General features: G+C 39.5%; 2 long non-coding RNA genes across 2 annotated transcripts in view; one reads left to right on the top strand and one right to left on the bottom strand.

Annotated features, from left to right (window-relative positions):
* The window catches only part of LOC134174194 (uncharacterized), a 27,970-nt gene extending 24,484 nt beyond the window's left edge, over positions 1-3,486 (top strand). The window contains exon 3 of the long non-coding RNA XR_009968548.1: positions 3,359-3,486. This is a non-coding gene — a long non-coding RNA (uncharacterized LOC134174194). The remainder of the gene's footprint in view (positions 1-3,358) is intronic.
* LOC134174193 (uncharacterized) lies at positions 780-14,038 on the bottom strand. Its single transcript, XR_009968547.1, has 3 exons — positions 13,772-14,038; positions 2,393-2,525; positions 780-1,202 (listed from the first exon to the last, which is right to left on the bottom strand). It is a non-coding gene; the product is annotated as an uncharacterized LOC134174193 (long non-coding RNA).

Below are 14,038 nucleotides of genomic sequence, written 5' to 3'. Positions count from 1 at the left end.
AGACTTTCTGAGAAAAGGTACTCTATGTATAGAAGCTGCAAGGAGTGAATCTGAAAGAGTTCTGTTGGTGCAATGGAGTGAGTGGGCACTGATTGCAATCTTAACCTGATCCAGCTCCAATGTGCTGGTTTAAATGATTACCTGATTTAACTAAACACACATTATTGCACCTTTTGTTACTCTGGGACAGCTCTGCCTACAGGTGACCCAACCTGAAACAATAACATGGCCTGCTGTTTGGTAGGTGGGAGGAATGTATTTACAAAGCAAAGCTCATGTCTGCCAGGCATGGATCTGCAGCTTTCAAGATCCCACCAGCCGTGCAAGTCCTTCATCCAGAAAAAAACTTGTATGCTCTCTCTCAGCACAGGTAAATGACCTTGCAGGTGGCAGTAGGTCATATTAAGTTAGCGCTAGGTCGTTTTCCTTGTTTGCTCTTGAAACATTTTGTGTGATGATTCTGAGCATATGTGATACTACTATTCCCCTACACTGTCAGAGACAGCAGGAGATTAACTGTGTGTTGGTAATGTGCAAGGGAAAAGCGAAATTTGCCTAAGTTCAGCACCAGCTCTGATTTTCCAGCACACATAAGTCTGAAATTTATTGGTGGGAAATCAAGCAAAGCAAAACAGCCTACTGGCAAAATTTGCTGAAGCATAGGTAAACTAAAGCTGTGAGCTTCACACAGCTCTAGATCCAAACTTATCCAATCCTAGCAAAAGCCTTATGGCTTCGTGCTGCATTTTGTCTTCTGAAAGTCAGTGTTACTGTTTCCTTCTTGTGTACCACAGAGATGTGACAGTGAAAGATCAGTTTCAATGTGCATGCACAGCATTTGAGTTATCTCCTTCCAACAGCAGGTCCTGTTCTGCATCACATCATTCATAGGAGGCAATAGGAAGAATGTTAAAATGCTAAATTGTGACAATTTAAAGCAACAGTTTTATGTGATAACCTTATGTTATTCAGAAACTACTTGAAATACCATTATGATATTATAGTGCCACTACACATCATCCAGAAACTATTCACCATATTTCTCCCTATATTTGTCTTGCAATTTGGTAGGCACGTTGGCTAGAGTTGACTGAAAAGATTTGTACCAGGTGAAGTCTTTTTCCTCTAGACTCACCTTGGTTGCTTCCAGTCCTTGATGAACCTTTTCCTTTAAGACACTTTGGGAACCAGCAGGAATCTTCCTGCAAGAGATGAGGGTTCACGGTACATCTACACAGATAAGCCTGTACATCTGTTTTTAACTTGTGGTCCCCAGGCTTTAAAGCTGATCATCAGTTAACTTCTAGGTACCCTGACTCAAGCTGCAGCTCCTGAGTGGCTGGAGTTGGCCCCTCACTGTTTACCTCTCTCATTTTCTGTGTGCTGTACATTCTCCACTCCACTCTGGAACAGAAATTTGAATCTCAGTTTCCCAGACACCAGGGAGTGTCTTGATGCTTACCAAATAGGTCGGTAATGCTTCTTTATCTGATTCAGTGCCACCTGCTGTTCAGATGAGGTTGAAATGTCCTAGAAGGAAAACAGCCTGCCTCAGTCCAGGACAGCCAGTTACCAGGTTGCCTGGGGCACTCAGCTGGGAAGTAACATCTTGCTCTGACTGAAATGAATCTGTTGATTATTCTGAAATCCCCTCCCATCACATCACTGTGCAACTTCATGAGAAAGTTCACATCTGAGAAGCCCTTGGGGAAAGAAATACACAAGTGCCTGAGCCCTTCTCCATCCGTTGGCATCTCATTTCTTATCTATTCCCTATGGTACCCTTTTCTAGAAATCTAATTCCCTGCCCAGGTTCTTGGGGAAACCTGTCTTTAGCAAAGACATCCAACAAGTCAGATTCTATGATGCTGATTCCAAATGTTTTTACAAATGTTGCTGTTAAGCTTTCTTACCTTCTCTCTATGCTGTCATTTTGAAAGGGAGGGGTTGTAAGAAAATGTAGTTTTAAGAAAAACCCTCTCTGAATTGCAAGTTCAACTATTAAAAAATGCAACTAAAATAAAGCTTGACACATTGTGTCTGGCAAAAAAAAATCCTTAACTGCATTGTAATTTGATCAGAAACAGGTTATAGATTTTGAATATTGCCTAAAAAAAGACAGTGTTACTTGTGGCTTCTGGAAATGCCAAATCCTGCAGTCTGGTCTTAGACTCCCTTTGAACATTTGTTAGGGAAAATCTGTAAAATTGATTAATTTATTAAGTATAATAATAGCAGTAATATACTGCAGTGAAGGTTATTTTGCATATCTTTAAAACATTTGCAGAAGACTCAACATTTGGTGTCTTAATAGGATATAGTTTCACAGTAACAATTAGCAATTTTGTGGTGTCTGCTGTAGTAACTGCTACAACAGTAAGGGTCTTCTTACCATGTTTTCAATGCAAGAGGTAGCATGTAGAGCCACCACCTTGTTGGGGTCAGTCTCAGGGTGTTGGCTGAATAGCTTAGAGTTCAGCTGTGACAAGTGGACAAGCAATGTGACTGTCTCCATGCTAATGTGTCTGCAGGAATTTGCACAGGGGAAATAGGGCACTGGTGAGAGTAGCAGAATAAATCAAAGTGTGAAAACAACTGCAGTCATCATACCCAAGCAACCAGTGACTTGGCATGCTGTTTGGAAACAGGTTGGGTTACCTGTCAACGTAGCATTATCTCTCTGTTGCTAGAAAATAATGTCATCTGAGGATAAAACCTAAGGAGCACAGATGGCTGTTATACAGACTTGATCCTCTAAACTCTTATCATAGCAAATTATTCCATTGATATAAATTGGACCACTCCTATAAAAAGGATCTTGGTTATATTCTTTAATTCTTTTATTATTGAAATGATTGATCTATTAAGTACAGTTTCTTTGCTTTCTGTATGGGTGTATATCTGTTAATCTTTAACAAACTAACATTATTTGGTGGACAAACTGTGTCATAGCCTAACAGTCACTGGGATCAAAATCATTGTTTCAGACTGCAGGATATAAATTCTCACTTGGAAACATTATCTATGCATATCCTAAACAAAGAGATATAGACTCTGATTTGATATTGGTATTTACTTTGCTTGAGAACCTGTGGCCTGGAGTCCTATACCTGTCTGCAGTCTAATGTTTTTTCCCTTGGTTTCTACATAGGCATTGAAGACTTGTGGCTGTAGAGCAAGAATAATTTAAACAAGAGTAAAACAAGTAAAATGGATTGAAATTTAGAATGGAGCCTCATTTGTTTTTACCTATTCCAAATTAATTTATGTATGATTATGATGCAAATCTCTTAGCATGTCCTGAAATATTCATTATTTGAATGTGAATCATTTTCATAACTGCTATTTGTGTTTTCAGGCAAGCCTCCATGCTCTGTGAAACTTTCATGAGCAGAACAGCTACAGAGTTCATGCAGTTTCCCTTACTCTATGCACTGTCTAGGAAACGGTCCCACTAGCTTCAGAAACACAGAAATCAAAATAAGAGCAAGTTGCCTTCAGATGGAAACCTTGCAGACACGAAGCTGACCCAGTTGCTTAACTTGATAATGTAGCTTGCTATGTCACTGCACAGTTTTGTAAGGCAGCTTTATGGAAATTTGCTAGAAAGCACTTCCCTTCTCCTCTCTTCTTTCTGTCTGTTTCACTGCTAATTTAGAACTGAAGCCAAACTCTTGGAAGCCCATTTTATCTAAGCAAGGATTAAGATAAAATATTGAATCCCTCCACTCCTTCAGTTTTGAGGAAAATATTACAATTCTTACAATTCTTTTCACATAAGCTGTGCAGTTCAGCATTTTTGACCATTATTTGGACTTTCTCATTTACAGTCTACTAAACATTTATTATTTTGAAGATACCTTTTCCCCAGGAAAACCTGCAATGTTGGATTTGAAGCTGTCCCCTGCGTGAGGGTTTGAGGCCCTGGGATACAGACCCAGCATTAATGCTTGCCTCCTGCTGGCACCAGTGGACCAGGCAGCAGCAGACTGATTACACAGAACTCTCCCATGGTTTTTGAAAACTGGATTCCCTCTAATTAAACACACATTGGGAATTCTCTGAAATGGGAAAAAAACAACCAACCAAACACCAAAACCCGTAGTATTTCTAATTTTTACTATAGCTGTCACTGACACACCATAGATTCAGCTAGCTATTTGTTATGAATAATGTTTAGTTTTAATTCTGGCATTATTAACTGAGTAACTAGGAGTATTTTGTCATTATTTTACCAGACATGGACTGCAATGAATCTGTCTGGAATGCTTCTGGGCCGTATTTTCTTTAATAACAAAACCAACATGGTGACTTGCAAATATTTGTTTACTTTGGTTCTATTTACTCCAGCATTCTCCTTTGGCAGGAACATGTTTCTTCATTAAAGGCTGAAAAAGAATATTGGTGTTAGTCCTAGGTTCTTAAATACAAAACCCATAAGGAATAAAGCTAGAACCATTTTCACAAATGACAGACTAGCCCAGGACTTTTCCTGAAAAACAGTATAAGCAGACTTTGTACTTCTGCCCATGTAGAAAATGGGCTATCCATTTGTGTTTATATTTCTTTTTTTTTTTTCCCACAGAACCATCTTTGCCTCTGGTATAATGGAGCACTCATCACTGCCCTGTATCTAAAGAAACCAATTCATAAAAACTGTTTGGAGCTGATTTTCTGGAGTTCCATCTGAATCTCAGGATGTGTCCGTGTAACTCAGTTACTGTCTGCTGGCAGAGAGCTATGTGTGTCTAAATGGATAGCCCTTAATACCATAAATTTTAATACAGCAGTGACAATGAAGCACAGTGGGAGCAAATTCTGACATTTACTTCTGAAGCTGTAATTTAATTCAGTCATAAATGAGCTTGGTTCAAGTATTAATTTGAAGTCGCTTCTATTTCTCATCTGCTGGCTAAAGCTTGCAAACAATAGGGTAAAGGTCTTGCTATAGTGCTACAAATAAGTAAACAATCTTTTCTGCCAAGTGTAAACTCAGAGTCACAGAATAAATTTTGACTAATTCATCCTACATATGGATACTTGGAAACTACAGATGCTACATAACAATCTCTATCTACAAATATTTCCCAAGGGAAAAGAGAACGTCAGTTTATAAACCTAGTTTAAAATAAATCATTGCCATGGACTGCTGTTAGCGCCCACACTAGAGAAGCACTGTGGACAGGGTGAAGTGTGGGCAGTCTGGCTCAGCATGAGGAGCACAATCCCCATATAAGGGGAAAGCAAGGTGAGTTCAGAAGCTGGGAAGAGAACTTGAAGAGGATATGGGGGAGAATAAAAGCCTCAATTCATCAGAAAGCAACTGCAGCAGCTTACCTAAATATACCTGCTGTTCTCTGAAGAGGCTGCAGGCTTATCTGCACCATGACCAGCTAAGCTAGACTGTCCAGTTAGAGCTAAGAAGGAGCTGAAGAACTGGACTGAAGCTTGGATTAAAGATGACATGTAGACTTAAAAGCGAAGTTGTTTACTTCCCTTCTTTTCCCTTACTGTGCCTCACATAGTGGCACAGCAATAGGAGCAGGGTGGCATGTAGGTCCTAGTTCTGGCTAACTCTGAGTAATAACGCATGATAGCCTGATTCTTTTCCTTTCGCTCCAGATCTCCTTCCTGTGCTGTTGTCATTACCTGTGTATCTCTAGACGTGTAGATAATTCATCTTTACAATTTGCTTTACCACATCTCCATAAGAGTTGTTCCTCTTTCTTATTGCTATCGCTTTTGAACACCACCATCTCGTCAGCATCACTGGACAATTCCCTAGTCTATTTAATCTGCCCCCTATTTCACATAATTTCTTCACAACACTTTCTCTACCTTTCCTTTCTTCCTCACTTCAGTTTTTTGACTCTTTGCTTCCACCTTTTCCCTGGGGCTCTTTCCTTCTTCCATTACTCTGTACATACCACTAACCCTTAGCCCAGGGATAGAGGGAATATAGGGAAAACAAGGAAACTCTCTCTCTCTATTTACATTGGTTTCCAACTCCTTCTACGGACAGGCATATGGTGTTTATCTAAACTGTCCAACACATTAGTGGGAGGGAAGTAGCACCCCAAGGACTATTACAACATTTTACCTGTCAGATGCCACCATATTTATTGATATGAAAACTTCCTCCCTTCATATTAGCCACTGAAACCTCCCTCTGTGAAGCTCTCTTGAATTTAGCCATTGCTATATTAAAATACTTTGTTAAACTCACTAAGTTTCAGTGTGGCTAGAGTCAATATCCTTTATTCAGGAAAAGTTATCACTAAGGTCAATAGAATTTTAAAGTAATGACTGACGTGTTTACTGTATGTGGCTAGTTGAAGACATTACGTTTTTAGGATTAATTTCAGTGGGCTACATTCGCATATGTAAGTATATACATACATACACATGTGTGTATATACTTATTTGATTTTGATTTCCAAACCCCCTATTTTGTATCAAATATTCCTAAAAACTGATTTAACACTTCAAATCAGTTAATACTGATACATCAAAATACTAAGGTAGGGTCAAGATAAAGTATTAGTTGCATTATTTTTCAGATAATCCTGAAATATGTAAGAATGCCAAGCCAAATCTGGAAGGCATTTATAAAAAAAGGCAAGAGATATTTGGGGGGGGGGGGGGGGAATCACTTTCCCTTTTTGTCTTTTAAAAAGAATAGTTTGAATTACATTTTCTACAGTTTTAATCAAATAACCAGAGCCGATGCAAATATGAAGAGCAGGGGTCAAAGACGATTTAAAAACCATCCCCTGGAAGGGGGAGAGCTTTCTGTTTGATTTTACTTTCACAGAGAAAAACTACATTCAATTCAGTCAAGCACTGCAATTTCAAAAATTTTGTGGTTCTGGCTTACTTTCACAAAAGAGAAAAACTTCAAAGTTAAGGATCAAGCCTCCAATGCTTGGTCACAATATGACATAGTTGGGTAAAATTAAGCATGGCAACCTGTTGTGATAGACAGTGGGGAGGGGGTGATCTCTGATCCTGGATTTCCTTTCTTTTGCTGATTGAATCATAGTTCATTTCTTTTGCTATTATGGTAATATGCCGTAACTTTTTATTTTGGAATCAAGTAAATTCTAGAATGTCTGCACATGTGTATTGGTAATAAAATATTTTATACCTTTAGGATAGCTATAAACCTGACTCCCCTTTGCTGGTGAACACGTTCTGCATTTTTTTTATGCCTACAGGGCCTTACAAGCACCCTTTTTTTTTCCTTTGGCTGACACAGGAACATGATCATCATATCGATTGACATGCAATAGCATAGTATGTTGTTCTGCCTCCACTGGGATTGGTATATGAGGAAAAAGCAAAGTCCACACATGGAAACATCTTTAAAAAATCCATTGATAGAGCTTGGGAAAGCAGGCAACAGAGCCAGTGACATTTAGTGAAATTTTCTGTAGCAAGGCAAGTCAATGGATATGCAGAAAAGACTGGCTGGGGAAAAAAACCTGCACATGTTAATCCATCTTATAGGTTAAAATTTTCCCACCTCCATCTGTTCCTTAACGGGAAAATTGGATTTTGTGAGAATTTTTTTTTCCACAAAAAAAGTATCTGCTCTCTGTAGAAAATCAGAGCTATTCATCAGAAAGCCAAACACCTGCAAGCCAAATATTTCTGGCTGAAAGTATTGATTTGGAGTGCTGCTGCTGCACCTCTCAGGAGGATGGCAGTTCGGTGCTTCACTTCCACGCTCTTTGTGAGGAGACTCACAACTGCCACATCTTTACTGCCTTACATGGCTGAGCTCAAGCAGGGACAGAAGCTCGTGCAGCCAAACGGCTGCAGCACGTGACAGTCATGCTGCCTGTGAAGCACAATTTGGATGTGAGCTGATTTCTCCCTCCACTCCTCTTGCAGGGCTAGGGCCTGACTGAAAGCAAGCCAGGGCAGTAGGGATCCCAAGGGAGCTGGGGCTGAAGATGAACTCCAGGATCAGACTAAGCAGAATGCCGATTCTGATACAGCTCCACAGAGAACAATGATGTCTTCAAGCACCCAAATCTAGTGTTTGCATGGCTAAAGTGTTTCTGACTGTGAGTTTTCAGATGGAACCTTTATTATTTCACCAGTATAGAAAGAAATCTCTTCAGCTTTTCCAATTAAAAAACGAATCGGTAAGCTCAAATAGTTTTTGGAAAGTAAGGGGCCTGACTCTGCTCCGATAAACTTGAAGAGGCATTAACTGGGCAGAAGGTTATGTAGAACTGGAGCTTGGTAATGCATTTTTTCTTTTTCAGCATTTTTTTTCAGATTTGTATTTTAGCTTTGGTCAAATTGAGATTTTAAGAAATGTTGGCAAAGTAAAAAAAAATTAGGAAAACTGTCATTTGTGTTCAACCCAAGCTATTTAGTTCAGCTTCAAAGGAGTGGCTTAATTTTTTGGTCTTGTGCTGTTTCACACATTGAAAAGCTTTTTTTTTTTCTTTTTAAATTTAGGCTAATTTTAAAATGGAGAGATAAAAAGCTTTGTTTTGAAAGTTTTGGGAAGTGTTTTGGCAATTCTAGAATGAAAGACTCCATTTTGAAAATACTAAAATGAAGTGTTTTGACATTTTGTTTCTCTGCATTGTTTCATCTGGGACAATTTCCTAAATTCTATTTGAATTCAGGAAGAATCTCACTTCCTCTGAAATTCATTTGTGTGGTACACTTATTATTTGTCAGAAAGCAGTGATTCATTAAGCTCTACAGTAGTTCAACCTTAAATAATGGGAGAGAATGCTTAATAGGGACTTGATTGTATACAGTTACAATTCTCACTCACCTTATAATTACTACCCTAAATGGAGAGCACTCAGCTGCGCTGAGCCACTGCAGGAAACAGGCAGCCTTTACCTATCTGGAAGAAGAGGTGGCAGACAGAGCCCAGCACCCTGAGCTGGTGCTGCTTCTTTTTCTCCATCAAGCAGGACAGTATTCCTACTCCTTGAGTGCCCATTTAAAACTTCTAGCTTGCACAACTGTTTCTGTAGCCTTTTCATGTAATCATAGAATCATAGAATAGTTAGGGTTGGAAAGGACCTTAAGATCATCTAGTTCCAACCCCCCTGCCATGGGCAGGGACACCTTACGCTAAACCATATCACCCAAGGCCTTGTCCAACCTGGTCTTGAACACTGCCAGGGATGGAGCATTCACAACCTCGCTGGGCAACCTATTCCAGTGCCTCACCACCCTAACAGGGAAGAATTTCCTTCTTATATCCAATCTAAACTTCCCCTGTTTAAGTTTTAACCCGTTACCCCTTGTCCTGTCACTACAGTCCCTAATGAAGAGTCCCTCTCCAGCATCGCTATAGGCCCCCTTCAGATACTGGAAGGCTGCTATGAGGTCTCCACGCAGCCTTCTCAAAGGCTTCTCAGCCTTTTGCTAAGCTCTGCCTTTCTGCTACTGCCTATATCACTGCACCTACCACTGAAGGAAGCATCTTTGCTGTTCACATTGGTATATGCTGTCATTGCATGTTTTATTGTCTTCTTTCTTTCTTTCCTTTTTCCCCATTAAGGAAGATTGGGTTGAGTGTACTCCAACTGGTTAAAATACTTCTAAAAGCCATTCACCTGCATTAGGAATAAACAGCTGGCATACCAACATTTTTGTCTTTTCTGGCTGCTCAGCTTCACCAGGGCTATTCACAGCTTGCACCCTACTAAGGTCACTGGTATCACTGTTACATATTTCCTGTATTACATGAGGATTGGGTTCCAGTAGTTAACAAGTCAAAAAATATTCCTGGGGGTGGGAGAGGAACTAGGTAGATAAGTGTGTCCTGCATGTCCACTTTAGTTTTGGAATTGCTGCCTTCATCCATATGAGAGATAACTGTGATCGAACAGTTAGTTACCCCAAATCATACAGAACTGCTTTTAGACTCTGCACACAGAATGTCCACCTTGGCCAAAGCATGTTGGGACCTCAACTGCTAGCTGCTGCTGAGACTCTTTATAGCCTCTGGGCCAAAATTTGCACTACTGTAATTGGGAATAGCTCCTATAAAATCAGCATCTCCACATTTATTCTCTTGAAATTCAAAGCCAGATTTGACCCACTGTGTGGATAGAGTCCAACTGGAAGATAGGGGCCAGATTCAGCTCTGACTTACAGGAGAGTAGATGAGAATTAACTCCTCTGCAGTTCATCAGGCTCAGTCCTCATGTGTGTCACACTGATATAACTGTCCTGACCTCAATGGAATTGATCCTAATTTATGCCACTGTAACTGAGATTGCAGCCTGCATTGTTTAAATTCTGTTGGGTGCGCCTTCTTCCAGGATGGAAACTATTTGCAAACTATAACAGTCTCTTTCCTAACATTGAGGCTTGCCATAACTGAAATTTTTGGTGGGGCTAGGGTGTGGAGAAAAGGATATAAAGCCAACTTTGTGCTTAGTGCTACTGTGTAACTCTAAGTCCTGCAGTGTTCTGTTAAATTATCAGTGCCTAATTAGGAGTACTAGAATATGCCTATCCTCTTATCCAAATATAGAGGTTGTGTTTCAAGATCACCCAAAAAGAGGGAGATAACTTTAGGAAGTTCAAAATAAAACATGGTGATTTTGTGCAGGCCTTTCCTCATACATGGGCTTCCCTGCTAATTGATTTCTCTTGCCTTTGCAGCTTCTGTTTTTATCCAGCTGTACATAATACATTTCTGAAGCATACAATGAATCGGATGCTGTGCAGCTGAAATATCACATCTCAAATGGCTCACTTAACGTTCTCATACTGAACTGACTGCCTGAGTTGTGGCTTTGACAAGGGGAATAGTTGCTTTTCTCTCAGAACACTGTAAGTCTTAAGTGCAAAATAAAGAATCCTTCACCTAGAAAGATATTATACACATATATATATATGTTTTTATATATATACAGACATATGTGTTTGTATGTGTATAGATTTGGAGTAAAAAGCAACTCTTGTCTTCTTTTGATTGCACTGGAAATGTTCATTTTGTCAAGCTTACCTTTTCCCCTGGTAGCAATGAAATTTGGCCAGGAGTCCCAGCACACCATAAGGAATCAGGCTGTGACCACAGTAAGCACGAATGGCTGGGAAAGGTTATAGCGTGTAACACTATGCTATGGTGACCTCTTACAGAGTTAGAGGGTGGGGAGTGTGATGCTGGGTCAGATAGATAACTATTACAAGAGAAGCACAAAGCGAAGTTCAAAGCTGCTTTTGCTGTTTACTCTTTCAGGATGCATTTGGCGAGGACTTTTTATTTCGAAAACTTCAGCTGCAGGGCTTGTAGCTGACCTTCCAGAATCAAACCAGAGCATGCCTTAATTTTACCTGCAAGTACACTCATGGCATATTCCTACTTATTCTACAACGAAATCGAAAAGCTTTTCTAAAATCTAATGTACAAAGTGACTGCTTAAAACAGGCTGTCAGAGATTTTCAGCCACAGTGAAATAAAGCACTGTGTCATGCAACCAGTAACAGGAGTAGGTTGGTGGATCTCTCCTGTGGTAAGCTGTAGAGTTGTTCTACTGAACAGGCATTCTCTTAATGAAAAAAAATAATAGCGATTCCAGGGAATTGTTTATACCACTGATTAAATTTGTTCCTTAAATCTTCATTTTTCTTCTTGAAATACTGAATTAAATGCAGATGGAAAAAAAACCAAAACTAAAACCAGAGATTTTTGAGGCTGCCTTATTCATTTCTCTTTTAATTTCACTTATTTACTAGCTCCAGTAGCCCAAGAGATAGCACCATTTCAATGTAGCTCTGAAGGGATTTTGGCTCAATGTTTTGTAAGGCAGGCTAGGGAAGAGCATGGTCTTAAAATAGACACAGGGCAGAGTACCTGAAATCAGCTTCCAGCATCACACTGAAGCACAATGTGAGCTTTGATTTGTGGAGTGGCATACCTGAACAGCACAGTGAAAACTTTCAAGATAACCAGAACCAGGGCTGCAAAAGATCTGCAGTGTCCCACCCTTTTACAGCAGCAAATATGTTCTAGTGAAGACCATAAAACAGGTTTGCTTGGGTCTAAGACTGCACACCTTTGTGTGGAATCTCTTGTGAGTTATCTTTCTGTGAAAAGCAGGCAGTCCAACTTTCTCACACCTCAGTTGGGATATATTTCAATTTTTGTTGAAAAGATCCCTGAAGCCAATAGAAAAATAACTTGGTATTTACAAATTCTGGCTCATGCATCATGGATAAGGTCTAAGAATAATTAGGATTCAGGTATCTAAAAGTTCAGTACTACAGCCTCGCTTAATAATATAATCCAGACCTGTACGCTGGGCATAGGTATCAGATCAATGGCAATAGCACGCTGACTAGGGAAGTGCCTCAATTCAGTGTACTCGCTAGGCAACTGTGTATTGTCCCAATAGAAATACCACCTCTTCCTAAGGTGCAGAGCAGCAGAGGATTAGTGAAAGCCAGTTCTTGCAAGAACTTCTAGATTAGCAGGAGTTTGGAGCACATCCTGCATCCTAGAAAGCTTAAGATGCTAAGGTCATTTAAGGACTGCCCCAGCACAGACCCTGCTGCCTCGGTTTCATTTCCAATTGACAATCATCCAGCCTGTTCTTAAAACCTCTGTGAAAGAACACCTCCATAGCTCCTCAGAAAGGAAGCTGTATCTGAGTTGCTTCTTAGCATTAGAAAACTTTTCCCAATGTCCAGTATTAGCCTTTCCTGCTACCTGTTATGTTGATCTCACTTGTCTTCCTATCTGCTAAGCACATTTCATGATTTTCACACCAGCCTTTACTCTGTGTACACTCCCTTATCCCAGCTATCTCTTCTGCACAATTCTTCTCCAGTTATTAAATCCAAGTTGTATTTTCTAGATTTCTGTTTCCTCTCAGAGCTCTTATCTAATAGCACTCTCTTCTGTCATTTAACTTTCTGGAAGTTGTCTGGTCATTGCTGGACCCGATAGTAAAGCTGAAGCTTTACCAGTGCCCGGTACCTTGTCATATGGCTGATTTATGTGTCTTTCAGTCCCTCTGGTAGGACTGCTTTCACCAGGGATGCCAATGTCTGCTTTCAACAGTTAATTAAAAGCAAAGAGAATGAACTGATGCCAAGAGAAGCCAGAAATTCAGCTGGCATAAACTGATGCAATGTTTTAATGTCCGTAAACAATACTGACTTACATTATCTGAGCATGGTGAACCTACCAGGCTTACAAATGCCTTGGCATTAGAACATCCAAGCTTCCTGATCTGTTTCACTTCAAGTGCTGCTTCTGCCAACTGCATCTGTGCCTAAATCTAAACCTGCTTCACTGTTCTGATGGAAATAAACCACTGGCATATGAATGATTCATGCTTGCATAATTAATACTAAGTGTCTAACCAGAAGCAATTGCTGCATGAAGTATTAAAATCATATTACATCCAAATACTGCTGTATTTTTTGGTTTATGGATACTAGTGTTTAAAACTCAGTAATCAAAATACTATAATTAATTGCTTCAATTCTCCCTAAATGTACCAGCAGTGCATTATATTCAGTGTTACTATCTCTGATCAACTCTAAAATAGAAAACCACATTCCACTGATTTGAGGCATCACGAAAGAATCATAAAGTTATCCCAAATTACAATGTAATTAAGATTTACAAGTTGCATAATTTATTTCACATGTATAACAATTGAATTTTAATTAATGAAACCTGAGTAAATAGTGCTAATTAGCAGTATTTTCAGAAGCAAAAATGTTTCAACAATCAAATTTAGATAGTATCTTATCTTTTTCTTACCATTCTTTGATGGATTGTTATTCCACTCCTGCATTTTCAGATTTCCTGGTCTTCTTTTAGGCTGTACTTGACTGTGGGGGAAGAGACTGAGGGGGTTTTTTATAGCTGAAAATCTTTAGTTGATATATCATATTATTCCATTTTAAATTGTTCTTATTTGATCCAGGGTGGTCCTCAGACTTGCTTCTGCATGTTTTTATCTATGCCTTGGTTATATATTCATTTAACTTGTTGTGCAACAGAAAAAGCATGTTATATTCATGGAAT

The sequence above is a fragment of the Pezoporus occidentalis genome, unplaced genomic scaffold (genome assembly GCF_034315485.1).
Source record: "Pezoporus occidentalis ecotype Australia unplaced genomic scaffold, CSIRO_AGI_Poc_V1 ctg59, whole genome shotgun sequence".
NCBI lineage: Eukaryota > Metazoa > Chordata > Aves > Psittaciformes > Psittacidae > Pezoporus > Pezoporus occidentalis.
The sequence above is the reverse complement of the archived record's forward strand: the minus strand, read 5'-3'. Positions and strand labels throughout refer to the sequence as shown.